The following is a 15013-nucleotide window of genomic DNA, read 5'->3' as shown; positions in this document are numbered from 1 at the left end:
ATTTAATTTCCGAGTTAAATTATAAATAATTACATTCAAAATCCCACTGCCCAGAAAATCACCTGTCGAAATCTATATTTAGGAGGCTCAATATATCTCATTCAGGTATATTTTCAGTAACTTGAATCTTTTAGCTATTTGTAGGTCGAAACAAGCGAATAATCAATAGATGGTCTAGCTAAGTTTGACTTGAATGATGGATAGAACCGTTTAACCTTTTAGAATATTTGAAATCTACAAAATGCCTATCTCTACTATCATTACATTATATTTAGAACTAGCGGACGTCCGCGACTTCGTCCGCCTTTAGACCTCTTTAATCCAGCCCTTACAGTAGTGTCGCTGTAAAAATGGAGTAACTTCTAGCGTTTTCTCTACATTTCCCTTCACTGCTCTGCAGCTATTGATCAGCGTGATGCAAAGTTTACTATAACCTGCTCTGGATTATGAAGAATAATTGTATAAAGTTTCTTTATTGAACATACAGACAGACAGACGGACAAAAATTTTACTGATTGCATTTTTGGCATCAGTATCGATCACTGATCACCCCTGATAGTTATTCCTTCCTAATGCATAAGGTTTTATTGGTTAACTATTTTTTTTTTTGGTTATTTTTTGTTAGCAACATCAAAGTAGAGAATTTTTCTAACAGTAAACCCAATATTTTTCATGATAATAATTATATTTTATAGTTGAATCTTATATAATAAAATTCGTGAACGATAGATCGTTCGACATTGAAGTCAAAAAGCCCGCAAACCAATTCAATTACTCCAATTTAGAGTCACTTCCAAAACGTTTAATGCTTAAATTGTATCCATAGTTGTGGGATGGTTATATAATGATTAAACTTATTAATAAACCGGGTTTTGTTTTCTAAATAAGCTAAATGAAGTAGTAAAACAAATGACAGCTAAAAACTGCTCAAACAGCCTTAATACTACGAAGGTTACGATAAAAGCCTGGTCTTTCGAGTAGCGTCACATCTCGAATAAGCTGGACATCTTTTTAGGGTTTCGTAGTCAACAAGGAACCCTTACGCATAGTTTTGTCATGTCCGTCTGTCCATTTGTCTGTCTGGAAGAATAAGGACTGCTCTACGGTTTAAATGACAGATAATAATCGTCACCCATGTAACTACTCGCGTGCCCACTCCTTGCGTAGACTTTTCGCATATTTGGAGCTAAAAAGCATAACAGTTATATTAAAAAAAATAATATTGATTAAAAAAAATACACATTCGCAGTATTGTTAAAACGAGTTGCGTTAGTAAAATAAAACTGCATATATACATTAAGCATTGCCTAATTTTCTTATAGCCCCAGTGGCTATAATTAATGCCCTCTGTCAATTTCACACCCATCATTCTTCCCTCGGCCACGCCCAATTTGCTGTAAATTTCCGATTGAATAGAATCAAGACGGGTCTGAAAACCGCGATATCTTGAATAATTCTCCAAGGCGAATAGAAATGGTATAATTTTGAAGTTGAATGAACCGCAACATAAATTATGCGTAAAAATGTCGAAACAATATTTTGGTCCTATCTCGTTTATCATTAATTTATTTCTTTCCTATTTGTTACTTAAAATCGTAGACCTTAATCTAATTTAATACCACAACGTAGCGTGACAATTGACCTCTGTATATATTATATACTAGCAGACGCCCGCTACTTCGTCCGCGTGGAAATCAATGTAAACTTTCAAGCCCGATTTCACCACTTTATGGGTTGAATTAAAAAAAATTTGGATTACATTATATTTCGTATTTTTTTTATGGTTTATGAACAAATTTTTAACACTGTAACTCTAAAAATGAAGGACTTTCCATACAAACTTTCAACCCCTATTTCACCCCCATCTAATTTTATTTTCGCAAAAAAAGTATCCTACAACCTTTTCCGTATTATAATCTTAAAACGTGCCAAGTTTCATTTGAATTCATTCAGTAGTTTCAGCGAGGCTTCATTATAACATTGTTGTAGCAGTTCTGACACGTGTTTATAATAAGTGTTTACAATTTTTTTTTTTTTGTTATTTTTTTATTCTTTACAAGTTAGCCCTTGACTACAATCTTACCTGGTGGTAAGTGATGATGCAGTCTTAGATGGAAGCGGGCTAACTTGTTAGGAGGAGGATGAAAATCCACACCCCTATCCGTTTCTACGCGACATCGTACCGGAACGCTAAATCGCTTGGCGGTACGTCTTTGTCGGTAGGGTGGTAACTAGCCACGGCCAATGCCTCCCACTAGCCAGACCTGAATACCTCAATCGGCCTAGCTGGGGACCGAACCCAGGACCTCCGTCTTGTAAATCCACCGCGCACACCACTGCGCCACGAAGGCAGTTATAGTGTCTACTATTTACTTAAATATTTTATGTAAAGTAATTAACTTATTAGACTTGTCCATCTAAAAGTTTCATTAATATTTAATTCAGAGACCGTGTCGGCACAGTGCTATCTTTTTTTTTTTTTTTTATTTTTTTTTTTATTCTTAACAAATTAGCCCTTGACTACAATCTCACCTGATGGTAAGTGATGATGCAGTCTTAGATGGAAGCGGGCTAACTTGTTAGGAGAAGGATGAAAATCCACACCCCTTTCGGTTTCTACACAGCATCGTACCGGAACGCTAAATCGCTTGGCGGTACGTCTTTGCCGGTAGGATGGTAACTAGCCACGGCCGAAGCCTCCCACCAGCCAGACCTGGACAAATTAAGAAAATCTCAATCTGCCCAGCCGGGGATCGAACCCAGGACCTCCGTCTTGTAAATCCACCGCGCATACCACTGCGCCACGGAGGCCGTCATACAAATGAAAGGTCTTCAGTTCAATTACTGATCGATTAGAGATCAATTTGAAAACTAACAATATTATTAGTCGGGTGTAAGCTAAATAACAATCCCCCCTAATGAGTTGTCGTCCTATGGCAATACTAACCTAAATATTAGATATTAAATTAGGATAATTATGATTTGAACTATCTGCATGTTTGAGTTATCATGTATTTCTATAATTACCTTTTATGTTGTTAACAACGTCGATAACAACTATTGGTTTGAGTAGTTTTTGTTTATTTAAGTATATTTTAAGATATTATATGCAAATTTCTATTGTTTTTTTTTACCCGGTTATTTATTAACCTTCAAAGGTCGAGTCGAAACAAATGAGTTAACATGAATGAGAGACTTAAGCGCACTGTATTTAGTCGTTATTTTAATGTTTTTATTTAAAAGCTATAAATTAAATCTACATGTGACACGAATGACCCAATTATTATTGTTAAGAATGAAACGCATCGATCGTAGATCGTTAGATGGGCCCCGAAGTTTCGCGGAATTGTCATTGGTTTCGCATATTGAGTACGTCATCACTCGTAACACATTTCTCTTTATTCGTGCTTGTGTTTTAACACTTCCAATATCAACACGAAGTCTTAATTAAGGGATTAAACAAAAAAAAACAGACAAATATTTGTTTAAGTCCACGTTCACTCACAGCATGCGCTTGTTGCGTACTAAAATAAGATGTGCGTGCACGTTTTTAAGTAATGACATAACATTGTGCGTTCTTTATTAGAGAGGGGCCTATTTAACGATTTATATCGATGATGAAACATCCAAAGAGACTGTTGACAATAACAAAAGATGAATAATCTGAATGTAATTTACAAGTATCGATTGCCAAGAAGCCATGCTTTAAAGTTTTAAATGGCCAAAAGAGCTTAATAGCGTTAATAATGATAGTATTTTGTTCATGCCAACAAAACCAAAAAGTGCAACGCCTTTACTGGCAATTTCGAATTGCGAGAGAAAGACCAATGTTTTGTAAAGTGCTGTCTGTCTACTTTTGGACAACGAGATACTATTCTTGTGATTGTTGCGGTTTTAGCTGAAGCTTTAGAACGAACAATTTATCAACGGATTTTCGAGCTTTGTGAGCATTCCAGTAATTACAAATGTACTATTTTATAGCTGGATACCTAACTGCTGCGGTATCGATAACTAGAAATTCGTTTGCCGATTGAAATATTCAGCGTATTGTAAAGAACGTAATTTATTTGGTTGGATTTTTAAACATAAACTGTTGCATCTGTGACATGTTTACGAAATTCGGAATAATTGAATATCATTTAATTATGAATAATGTTCTCCTATATTGTACAACTAAGTAAAAAATGCAAAATGTTATTATGACAATCATCAACCCATATTCGGCTCACTGCTGAGCTCGAGTCTCCTCTCAGAATGAGAGGGGTTAGGCCAATAGTCCACCACGCTGGCCCAATGCGGATTGGCAGACTTCCCACACGCCGAGAATTAAGATAATTCTCTGGTATGCAGGTTTCCTCACGATGTTTTCCTTCACCGATTGAGACATGTGATTTTTAATTTCTTAAAATGCACACAACTGAAAAGTTGGAGGTGCATGCCCCGGACCGGATTCGAACCCACACCCTCCGGAATCGGAGGCAGAGGTCATATCCACTGGGCTAATTATGACAATGAATATGTGTAATTTAAACTTATATGAAACAGGAGAGCAAGTAGATAAATTTCTTTAGAAATAATTGATGAAAACTCCGCATAAAATAAGCTCAAAATGCACTCTATTTTATTTGGGTAGGGTCATCCGAACGCTAATCCGTACGAAATAGTCTTTTGTATTGTAAGTAAAAATCATCAGTTCGTAGAAAATGGCATAGTCTAACTTAACAATTGCAATAAACATTATGTAAATTAAGGTTTACGTATTTAAGAGTATTATTAAGTATGAATTCTATGGTTTTGTTAACATTCAGGATTTCAATTTCAAGTACCTTCATAAGTAACTAGCTGAAGCCGCGCGGTTTCACCCGCGTGATTCCCGTTCCCGTTAGGAATACGGGGATAATATATTGCCTTTATAAATAAATGCGCTATCTAACACTAAAAGAATTTTACAAATCGGACCGGTAGATCCGTAGTAGAAGTGAGATTAGCCAGTTCAAGCAAACAAATAAAAAACCAAAATCTTCAGCTTTATAATAGGTATTAGTATAGATGTCAACATGTCAACTATCAAACGTTTTAATCCTAAGCTTTTAAGTTATTTCAACCATAAGTGTGTAAGTAGTTAAGATATCTCTAAAGGCGCGTAGCACAGATTCTTAAGTCACTTATTTTCAAGTCTCGTGACCAAATAAGGTCGGCGTAGAGCTACGTATTAAGAAAGTCGCAGACTGGATCGAGGCCTGTTAGCATATTTCATCGAAGTACGTACGTACTTTTCTCGCTGATAAAATATATGCGCCTTTACTTTTATGATAGATCGGTACACTCGAGGGTAAAACCCAATTTGGTATGCTCATTTCGGCAAATTTAATATTGTGCGAAGTTGAAAGTATTACATTATCCGGAAAATTTATTATACGCGTTTTTATGTTGAACGATAGATTTATTACGTAGAATTTTGCTTTTTTTTAGGTTTCACCATGAAGTTTAAATAACCACATTCCATAGAGTTATTTTGAAATTTCGTTTTAAGGATGTGGGGTGCGATATTTTGAAATTGTTGGGTTGGAAACAGAACATTCACGAGATAAATAAGAACGTGGTAAACAAACCAATCGTTTGTACAGACGTAGTATTTTCAACATTATGACCATAACAACTTATCTAACGAGTAAATACGATTCGATAAAATATGTATCTTCTCCAAGTTAACATTGTCTGTTTGCATCATCAATGAGGACTTTACGAATAATGTCAGATGAAATCGCAGTCAATAAATAGAAAGAAAGTTCCCATATTATTCGTCGCTAATACCTGATAATGATGTCTTTACTTATTATAGAATAATTATATGTAATTTTGTTTTTGCTAGATCTTATTTCAAATAGTTGAAATATAATCTATCATCTAATGAAGATAAATTACGAAAGGTTGACTGGATGGGATGTTATGGATTTTGTTGACACTCAATCACGCCAAAACGGCTGAAAAGAGCTAGATAAAATTTGGTTATATTCTAGAATAACGAAAATACTATAGCCGTCTCTACGATCTTCGAAACTTCCCCTTTTTCTTCCCCTTCCCCGATTTCTCCAGGATGCCATCACCAGATTCTAACATGAAAATTGGACCACTCTAAAAGTATACCCTTCCAAACAACAAAGAATCTTCAAAATCGGAAATATCGCTGAACATACATACAGCGTAACGTATAACCTCCTCCTTTTTTAAAGTCGGTTATAAATACATTCTACTTTAATATAGACGATATTCCCACGGAAATGATTTAAATGCGGGTAGAACCACAAGGCACAGATAGTCAATTATAAACGATTTTGTACGCGAGCGTACCGCCCGAGGCTATCATCAGAGATAGAAACTTGCCGCAGGGTCCGGATCGAAAGCGCGATTTTATGGTTTTTGCGCGTAAGGCCGCATGTCTAAAAAGTGGAGCAGAGCGTACCTTACCAGTCCCACAAGTCCCGTAGACATATACGGACTGCATACTATGTTTACTTACTGCCTACTGACGAAATTTTCTTCACTAGAAGGTAATAAAGATGTCGTTTATATTGGAATGTATGTATGTTTAAGTTACAGTAGATACTCGAGTAGCCAGTTGTAAGGCGTTCGGGTAATAACTTTGGACGATTGAATGTATGAAGAAAACATTTTAAAACTTTTTAATAGTTAGAAACTTTTTGATAGTTTGATTACTATATATATGTTATATTGAAGACTGAAGAGTTTTTTTGTTTGTTTGATTGAACGTGCTAATCTCAGATTTTGATACCTGAAAAACGCCCCATACAAAATGGTACGAATTAATGACGTCGTAGGTACATAAAGATTATAAGATTTGTATGGGAGTTCTAACAAAATTAATAATATCTTTATTATTTGTGCGTTTATGTATATAGTTCATTTATTAATAAAATGTCACATTTAATGTAAGGAAGCGAAAGCTTTATGAATTTTCAACTAATTACGATTTTTAATAGATTTTGAAATTTCGTAATCTTATTTATTTTACAAATATCCAGACAAATTTTATGTAAAAATTAGTTAACATTTACCTTATTTACCCGAATATATCATAAAAATCAATATATTCAAACCTAGTCGTCATTCCTATTTAAATTTTCAAAAACTGTTTAATAAATAGCTGAGGGAGTAGGTCAAATAATATGATAAATTGCATATGAGGATAGTTGTCATGATAGATTAACTACACTACAGCCTTTTTGATGAGTACTGTTTACCAACAAAGAAATTAAAAATGAAGCTAGAAAACGCATTACATTTCATAACTTATTTATATTAAATCATGTATGGTTTGCTTATAAAATGTTATATAAATTATATTAACCATATGTAATTCTTCTAATCTCATTAATCTAAAATATTTTTATTAATTTAAGTAATAATTAATTATTATTAGGTGTGAAATGACTAGTTATGTTTGTTGGTAAACAGTATTCATCAAGAAAAGCTGTAGTGTAGCTGTACCTACTTCATCCATCAATTTGTATAGATAGAAGAAGACTTTGAGCTCTATGTATCAATCAATAAAAAACAAAAACAAAATTAATTAATGAAAGCCCACAAAGAACGCGGATTAGCGAGGAAAAGATAAACCGTCTAGCTGACGCGTGAAAAATTACAGATGGTGTCCGATTGGAAGCTGGCTTGATGTTGAGAAATGATCGTGAGATGACGTTTTCTCTACGGAAATCGATTAAACGTTTTCAATTCTTTGTAAAGTATCGTATTTTCAGATACTTACAACCCTCTACGTAAAAATACTTCATACAAATACAAATATCCATGCAATGTGTTATCGCCTCTTTGGTAGTTTGGTACACCAAACGTCACTTCTTCTTTTTCACGACCTGACAGACGTATGTCAAAAAAAAAATGTTCTATGTAAAGGTTCTATGTGATTTCCATAAACATTCTCCGTATGTTGCAATGGTCTTTTTATAATTTTTTGCAATGGTCTCCGAAAAAATTAAAGTAATATTGTCATCTCTAAGCATAAACGTACCCAGCGTCTTAGGTTTTATTGCATTAGGACCTTGAGTTTTATCTGATATTTTTGGTACTTCGCCCATAAAACAACCATAAAAAAACAGACTCGGAGACACAATTGACTTTTTTATTATTCGACCATTAGTAATCAAAGTGCAAGAGTTTCATTTTAATGTGTTATTTTTCCGGAAAAGAAAAGTGATATTTAATATGAGTTAGCAACTAATAAATGCACTTGTTTGTAGATAGGAGAGTATAATATTGACTAAGTCTAATAAAATACAGAGATAATTTGGCTGGAAAGGAAGGCAGGATTTCATCAGTAACTCTAAGTTTAGCAGAAGACATATTGGTTAATTCAGACAATAATACAGTAATTACACTTCACCATACCAATGTGTTAGAATCTAAAACTATATACACACCCATTACTGGTTCATATATGTAAATATATAGTAAAATATTGAAAATAGTAGCGTAGAATCACAGAATACACTTCTATTAGCCACAACAAACCTTAAACGCGAGTTAATCGAAAACGTACAGCAACGTTTAGTTAGTAAATAGAGACGGACGCGTAAATAAATCAGTAATCAGGGACGCGAACAAGGCGCGGTCGAGCGCGCCGCGAGTCGGGACGCGAATGCGGGGGCGATCTACCACCGAGTACCCAGTTTCCCTCCACCACCCACCCCCCCTCGCCCCGCCAACGCCACGTCTGATAACCTGCTACTTCGGAAGTCACTAAACTCTGCCATGAATGTCACCCAGACACCAACAACTGGCTTGTGGAGGAAAATGTGATTTTTATTGAAAATGAGTCGATGTAACGGCAACGTGTGAAAATCAATGGTTCATCGTTTACTTAGATGTTACGAAATCGGCTCGCGTCGCACGACGTCTTCAGCGCTCCAGGGACACTAAAGTCGATACAGATCTAATTTTTTTTTGCAAGAGATATCGTTTCATAAAATACCACGGACTGTTATTACCTTCTACTATATTTGTATATTCTGTGCATTACCTAGGTATGTATCCAGTTCAAAAGTGAATTGAATGTGATAATTATCATGAAAGACGTAGAGTTATTTCGAAAATGTATCGACGTACCAATACTGAACACTGAAATAAACAATAATACAAGCTTATGATTCATGAATTTTGATTTCACCATTTGTAGGATTCGGATGTCAATCATTGGCAATCGCTAAAAAAGCCATTTTTACAAAGCAATTTTGCGTTAGTTTTAATTAATCGTTAAATTAGTTTTAAAGTATTTAAACGAATAGTGCGAGTGATAGTAATTTGTGTATGGTGAGAAAGAGGCTTATATTTCCGCAAAATAAATTTCTTAAGAAAGAAAACAAACGCTTTTTCAATAAGTAGAGCATTAATTTATGTATATTTATAATGTGTTACGCTCAAAGATCGAAGACGTTGAGTGAGCGGAAAAATAGCTAACAACGCGTTGTGGTCACAGCAAAACATCCACATGGCGAAATTCGTGTTATGGATCTAATGAAAACGACGCTTTATTTTAGAGACCTTTTAACAAAAAAAAATTTAATTTCTACATACTCGTACGTACGTACGTAATTGTAATTGACATAATAACTTGACAATAAACACTGTACCGCTTCCTCAAGTCATTCTTTATTGTAATTGTGTACCTAAGAATAACAATAAAATTTTGTCGTTCTAAAGCGTATGTAGTATATGTAATGTCATAATAACAGAAATTAGGTACCTTAGAATTCTATAAAGAAAAACTCTTAGAATCACATTATGCTATAGTTGTAATGTATTTTAATTATTGTTTTTTTTCTTTGTGTGTCGCGTGGGTATACTAAATAAACATTTCTTTCTTTCTTTTAATAATTTAAATTATTGGATAGAAGCAGGCGTTACTTTGCGGAAGTTCATCATGATTATATAATGATTTATTTATTTTGCTATCATCCGCGAAAATTCGGCGAACCCATGCGACAACGTCACCCAGGTCCGACAAAATACTCTCTACGTACGTTTCACCCCGAAACCGGAGCATCCTCAGGAGATGTTGACTCTACAACGTGCAATTGCAAAGTGTCGTTTTCGACCTTTGCTTCGTCTTTTATAGACCAAAAAGTAGGTGGGGCAAGAGGTGGGCGTTGCCAAGATACTCATAATATAAGCGATTTATCTCGCATCGCATTCAAACATTTTTATTAGTGGTGACTTCGATAACTCTATTTGTTCATTTAATAAGGTAATTCCTGACTTATTATGTTTTATTATTTCTAATTGTTCCAAAACGCATAGTCGTAGGCCTTTATTGCAAGTGTGTAAAATGTCATACATATGATTATCTGCCAGCTTATGGCCAGTATCTAGGAGATGCTTTGCAAAGTGCGACCTTTGTGGACGGTCATTTCGAACAGCGGATATGTGTTCCTTGTAACGTGTATCAAAATTCCGACCGGTTTGACCAATATATGTTGCATTACATTCAGAACATTGTAATTTATATACTCCCGATTTATGTTGCTTTTCTAGTTTATCTTTACCATTGCAAATATTTTTAAGAGAGTTATTTGTTCTGAAAGCCACATTTATATCATGCTTTCTAAGTGTTTTTGCAATACGTTCCGACACTGGACCAAAGTATGTTAGACTAGCTTTAAATTTTTTAGGTTTTTCTAATGGAATTCCATAAAGTTCTTTTCTAATCAACACCAATTGTTTCTTATTGATTATTCTATTCACAATATTCGGGTTGTATCCATTCGAAATGGCCATGCGATATATTATATTTAATTCCTTGTTATACTGATCCCTAGTTAGAGGAATGGACATCAGTCTATGAACATAACTATGGAAAGCTGCTAATTTATGTTGCCATGGATGACAAGATGAAGCTGGTATGGTTATATCTGTATAAGTTGGCTTACGATAAATCCCAAAGTGATGTCTATTATTAACTCTAGTGATTGTTACATCAAGGAAATTTAAAGAATTATTCTGTTCTATTTCTAATTTAAATTTAATTTTTGGGTGCAAATTGTTTAATTTATCTACAAAGACATCAGACAGACAGACAACAGACAATTGTCTGTTGTCGCATGGGTTCGCCGAATTTTCGCGGATGATAGCAAAATAAATAAATCATTATATAATCATAATTTAAATTAGTTAATACTAACGAGCCTTGCATCAGCTTGATTGCAGCTCCTTTTAATACAAGACATGGAATTTGCAAAGTATCTTTTGAAGCTTAAAGCTCTCGTTTCTTATGTCGCTGGCAACCACATTGCGTCAGGTTGGCCATTACGAGTGGCCAGGTAGAGTTAAATTACATAGTAATTATGGTACGGTTTATTTTATCTACCTACCTATTACATTCTAGTGCTTACCCACACCGCTTTGCTAAACTTTCATTAAATAGTACTTTAAAAGATTAGACAGCACGTTAAATACCCTTTACGATCCTGACGATGATATAACCAACGACAATACTTCCCAGGCAACACAAACACGAGCTACACAGCGTCTTCGCCGCGAAGACGTGGTCCCCGATATCTGACATCATCAAGACGTGGGCTTTTTAACTCACGATCTCGGGGGCGACCGGACTGATACACTCAGGCTAAAACGCCCTTTCCGAACGGCCCTCTAAGCCGATGTCAGAGTCTCAAAGGAGACGCCCTTAGAGTGTCGTTCCGCCCATCTCTGCTTCTGCCTTCGGAATACATCAACAGTGTCCTTGGCAGTTCTTTTATCTAGCAGCTATTGTCTGAGACTACGAGTACGTTCGCGTAGAATTTTTTAAATCATATCCTGTGTTATGTTAGACATATCTATTGTTAATATGACTAATTATATCTATATATGTGACTAATTATACTATCTTTCTATTTTTGAAAATTGCTTTTGTGTATTTTTTGTCGTGCTTTCTGAAAACAATATCTGTGTAAATAAATCCTATAAGCTAAAACTCATTTATATATAAAATGTTATCTATGTCCTGTAATTTGTTTTCAAGATCTAAAAATATAGATACTATGTACAAGAATTGCTGTTGCACAAAACAGATAGATATTTTTTTAATGATTTTATTATAAGAGTTAGTTAAGAAAGAAGATGAGATAGAGGAGACTAGTCAAATAGGAAATCCTCTACTTTCCTCAATAAAGCAATGTTTGTGAAGTTTACCTGTAAACTAAATACGGGTAAGGGTCAACGTTCGGAAGCAATGTAACTAGACGTCTGGGGAATAACAAGTGAATATTCTAAATGAGATCCAACTAGACTGGAAAGAGATAAAAGGAATATAAAAATATTGGAAAACTAAAAAATCCTCACAGCTTAAGTAAATCCAGCAAATAAGAAATGTATTAGTTGAACGATAGATCGTTTTGATGACTTGTTTAGTGCAGTTGGGAATACTCTGCTTTTTATCAGGTGGGTCCCAGCTTTCGTAATGACATCGCTTAAAAACTAATGAGCAAAATAAACAAAAGAAAAGTTACCTCGCTTATATCCTTAGGCTGTTATGATCGTCATTTAACGTCAGGAGAAATTTCAATCAAGGAATTTAGTCTTGAAATGACAGAGCACTGTTTTCTACTCGTATTGTTTTGTACTAGGAGTCAATTAAATTATCATACGATTTATATAGAGTACCGAAAACCTAGTGACTTTTCGCGATTGTCCGTAACCCCGTCCACGTGGAAATCGGTTTTTCCGGATAGAAATTCCTACATCCGATGTCAATAAAATAAAGCCTATAGGATATTGCTGAGAGTTAAGCTTCATATATCTGTAAAAATCGCAAAAACGGACCGTTTGGGTGCAAAAGACAGGATGAACTGCGTAAATCCCGTCCAAACAATCCCAATGAAAAGAAAGGAAGAATCATCTTACTTTTGAAAATACAAATTACTTGGGATCTTTTCACATCCAGCGTTGATGGCATCACAGTTGAAGCCTATTGGTATAAGAACCGAATTAGAAACTGTTGTAAACCCTTATTAACTACTTATTAATGATAGTATGCCCAGAAGTTTTCTTGACAACCTGCTCGCAATATATTTTATTAGATTTACTAAATTTGTTTTTAATACATTTTTCATTCAATAAACAGACGGGTTAAGATCGTTTCTAATTCGGATCTTCTAGTACATAACTTGTGTGTTATGTAAATCTGAACGTTTCATCAATAGATAGAGAAATTAAAGAGGAAGGTTTACATTTGCAGCTTAATAAAGAATATCGTGGTTCATGACTTCCAAACGCATTAACATTTCGTCCACTAGTTCTGATAAACCTAAAGCTTAAAGCTATAATACTTACTAGAAAAAATCATCAAAATCTATTCAGAAGTTCTTACATGGAAGAGTAACAATCCATCCACCCATACATCATCACAAACTTTCGCGTAAAAGTAGGAAGGATAATATCCATGCAATTATAAAAAAATAACGTAACAAGTGAGCGGGCAAGCCACGATCATTATAACTGGTCTCATATTTATGCCGACGTGAAATTGCATCAGGTACACATAATTACAACTGAGAGCGGAAACGAGACGCGAACCTGACTTTCGATAATAAAAAATGAACCCATTACTACAGAGACTATATATTATACATTATCCACATCGATATGGAAAATGGAAAAGTGCAAGGAAGTTCAGAAAGTATTGATATCATCATTATTAAACATCATTATCAACCCAAATTTGGCTCACTGCTGAACTAGAGTCTCCTCTCAGAATGAGAGGGGTTAAGCCAAAAGTCCACCACGTTGGCCCAATACGGATTGGCAGGTTTCCTTACGATGGTTTTCCTTCACCGTTTGAGACCGTGATATTTAATTTCTTAAAATTCACACAACTGAAAAGTTGGAGGTGCATGCCCCGGACCAGATTCAAACCCACACCCTCCGGAATCGGAGGCAGAAGTCCTATCCACTGGGCTGATATGATAATGATGATATATTGATATATTATTTATTAATATCAATACAAGTATTGATATTAATAGAAAAAAGTCATATTATTCTAAGCAAACACTAATAATCTTGGGATGCTTGTTTTACCAAAGGCTGCATTGTCGCTTACCATCAAGCATGATTGCAGTCAAGCTCTTAACATAACAAAAACTCTTTTATTTCAAACTCTTATCAAGGTACTCGGACATAGAAAAGAGTTTGCATTATTAGTTTTAGAATGATGTTAATTAAATTGTAATGAAACTGGCCACATTTTCTTATTTTTATTTCTACTAGGATTCACTACACAGAGAGAATTTCCGTAATTTCTTAGCGGTAAAAATGAAAACGAATGATTGTAATTTAGAAGTAAACAGTAAATGTAGATAAATGAAAGTAATAAAGCCAGTCAACCAGTATTACACCCTAAAGGGACGTTAATGCTCCAGACTGTGGATCAATAGCACTATACTATTTAAGCGATAATCAAAATCTTAATCCAACACAATAAGCCCCCATTCGCACGAGAGTTTTTTTTACGGACGTTAAAAAAGCGTTCAAATACAACAAATGCATTCCCAAGTAAATGTTAATACGAAAGCGTTTTTAAAACACGTCGCTTTTTTTCAAGCATTGTTGCATTTTCAATTTTCATCATTATCAACCCATATTCGGCCCGCTCGAGTCTCCTCTCAGAATGAGAGAGGTTAGGCCAATAGTCCACCACGCTGGCCCAATGCGGATTGGCAGACTTCACACACGCAGAGAATTAAGAAAATTCACTGGTATGCAGGTTTCCTCACGATGTTTTTCCTCAACACGTGATATTTAATTTCTTAAAATGCACACAACTGTAAAGTTGGAGGTGCATGCTCCGGTCGGATTTGAAACCACACCCTCCGGAACCGGAGGCAGAGGTCATATCCACTGGGCCATTACGGCTCTTTTTTTCAATTTCAATTTTGGCCGTTGGAAGTAGACCTTCATATAATATTGATACCTGGGTATCAAA

At 35.0% G+C, this 15013-nt stretch overlaps 1 protein-coding gene across 10 annotated transcripts in view; it reads right to left on the bottom strand.

The window, feature by feature from the left end:
* LOC112057725 (low-density lipoprotein receptor) overlaps window positions 1–15013 on the bottom strand; it is a 313316-nt gene that overhangs the window by 60185 nt on the left and 238118 nt on the right. The window contains exon 1 of one of the 10 annotated variants that reach the window (XM_052882341.1): window positions 8548–8701. The exons of 6 other annotated variants lie outside the window; for them this stretch is intronic. The gene's annotated coding sequence lies outside the window, so the exon portion shown is untranslated. Of the gene's footprint in view, window positions 1–8456; window positions 8474–8547; window positions 8702–15013 lie in introns of those variants that run through there. 3 more of the 10 variants (XM_052882321.1, XM_052882335.1, XM_052882327.1) reach the window with 3 other exon arrangements.

The sequence above is a fragment of the Bicyclus anynana genome, chromosome 1 (genome assembly GCF_947172395.1).
Source record: "Bicyclus anynana chromosome 1, ilBicAnyn1.1, whole genome shotgun sequence".
Classification (NCBI taxonomy): domain Eukaryota; kingdom Metazoa; phylum Arthropoda; class Insecta; order Lepidoptera; family Nymphalidae; genus Bicyclus; species Bicyclus anynana.
Note: the sequence above shows the minus strand (reverse complement) of the source record. Positions and strands in the feature narration are given on the sequence as shown.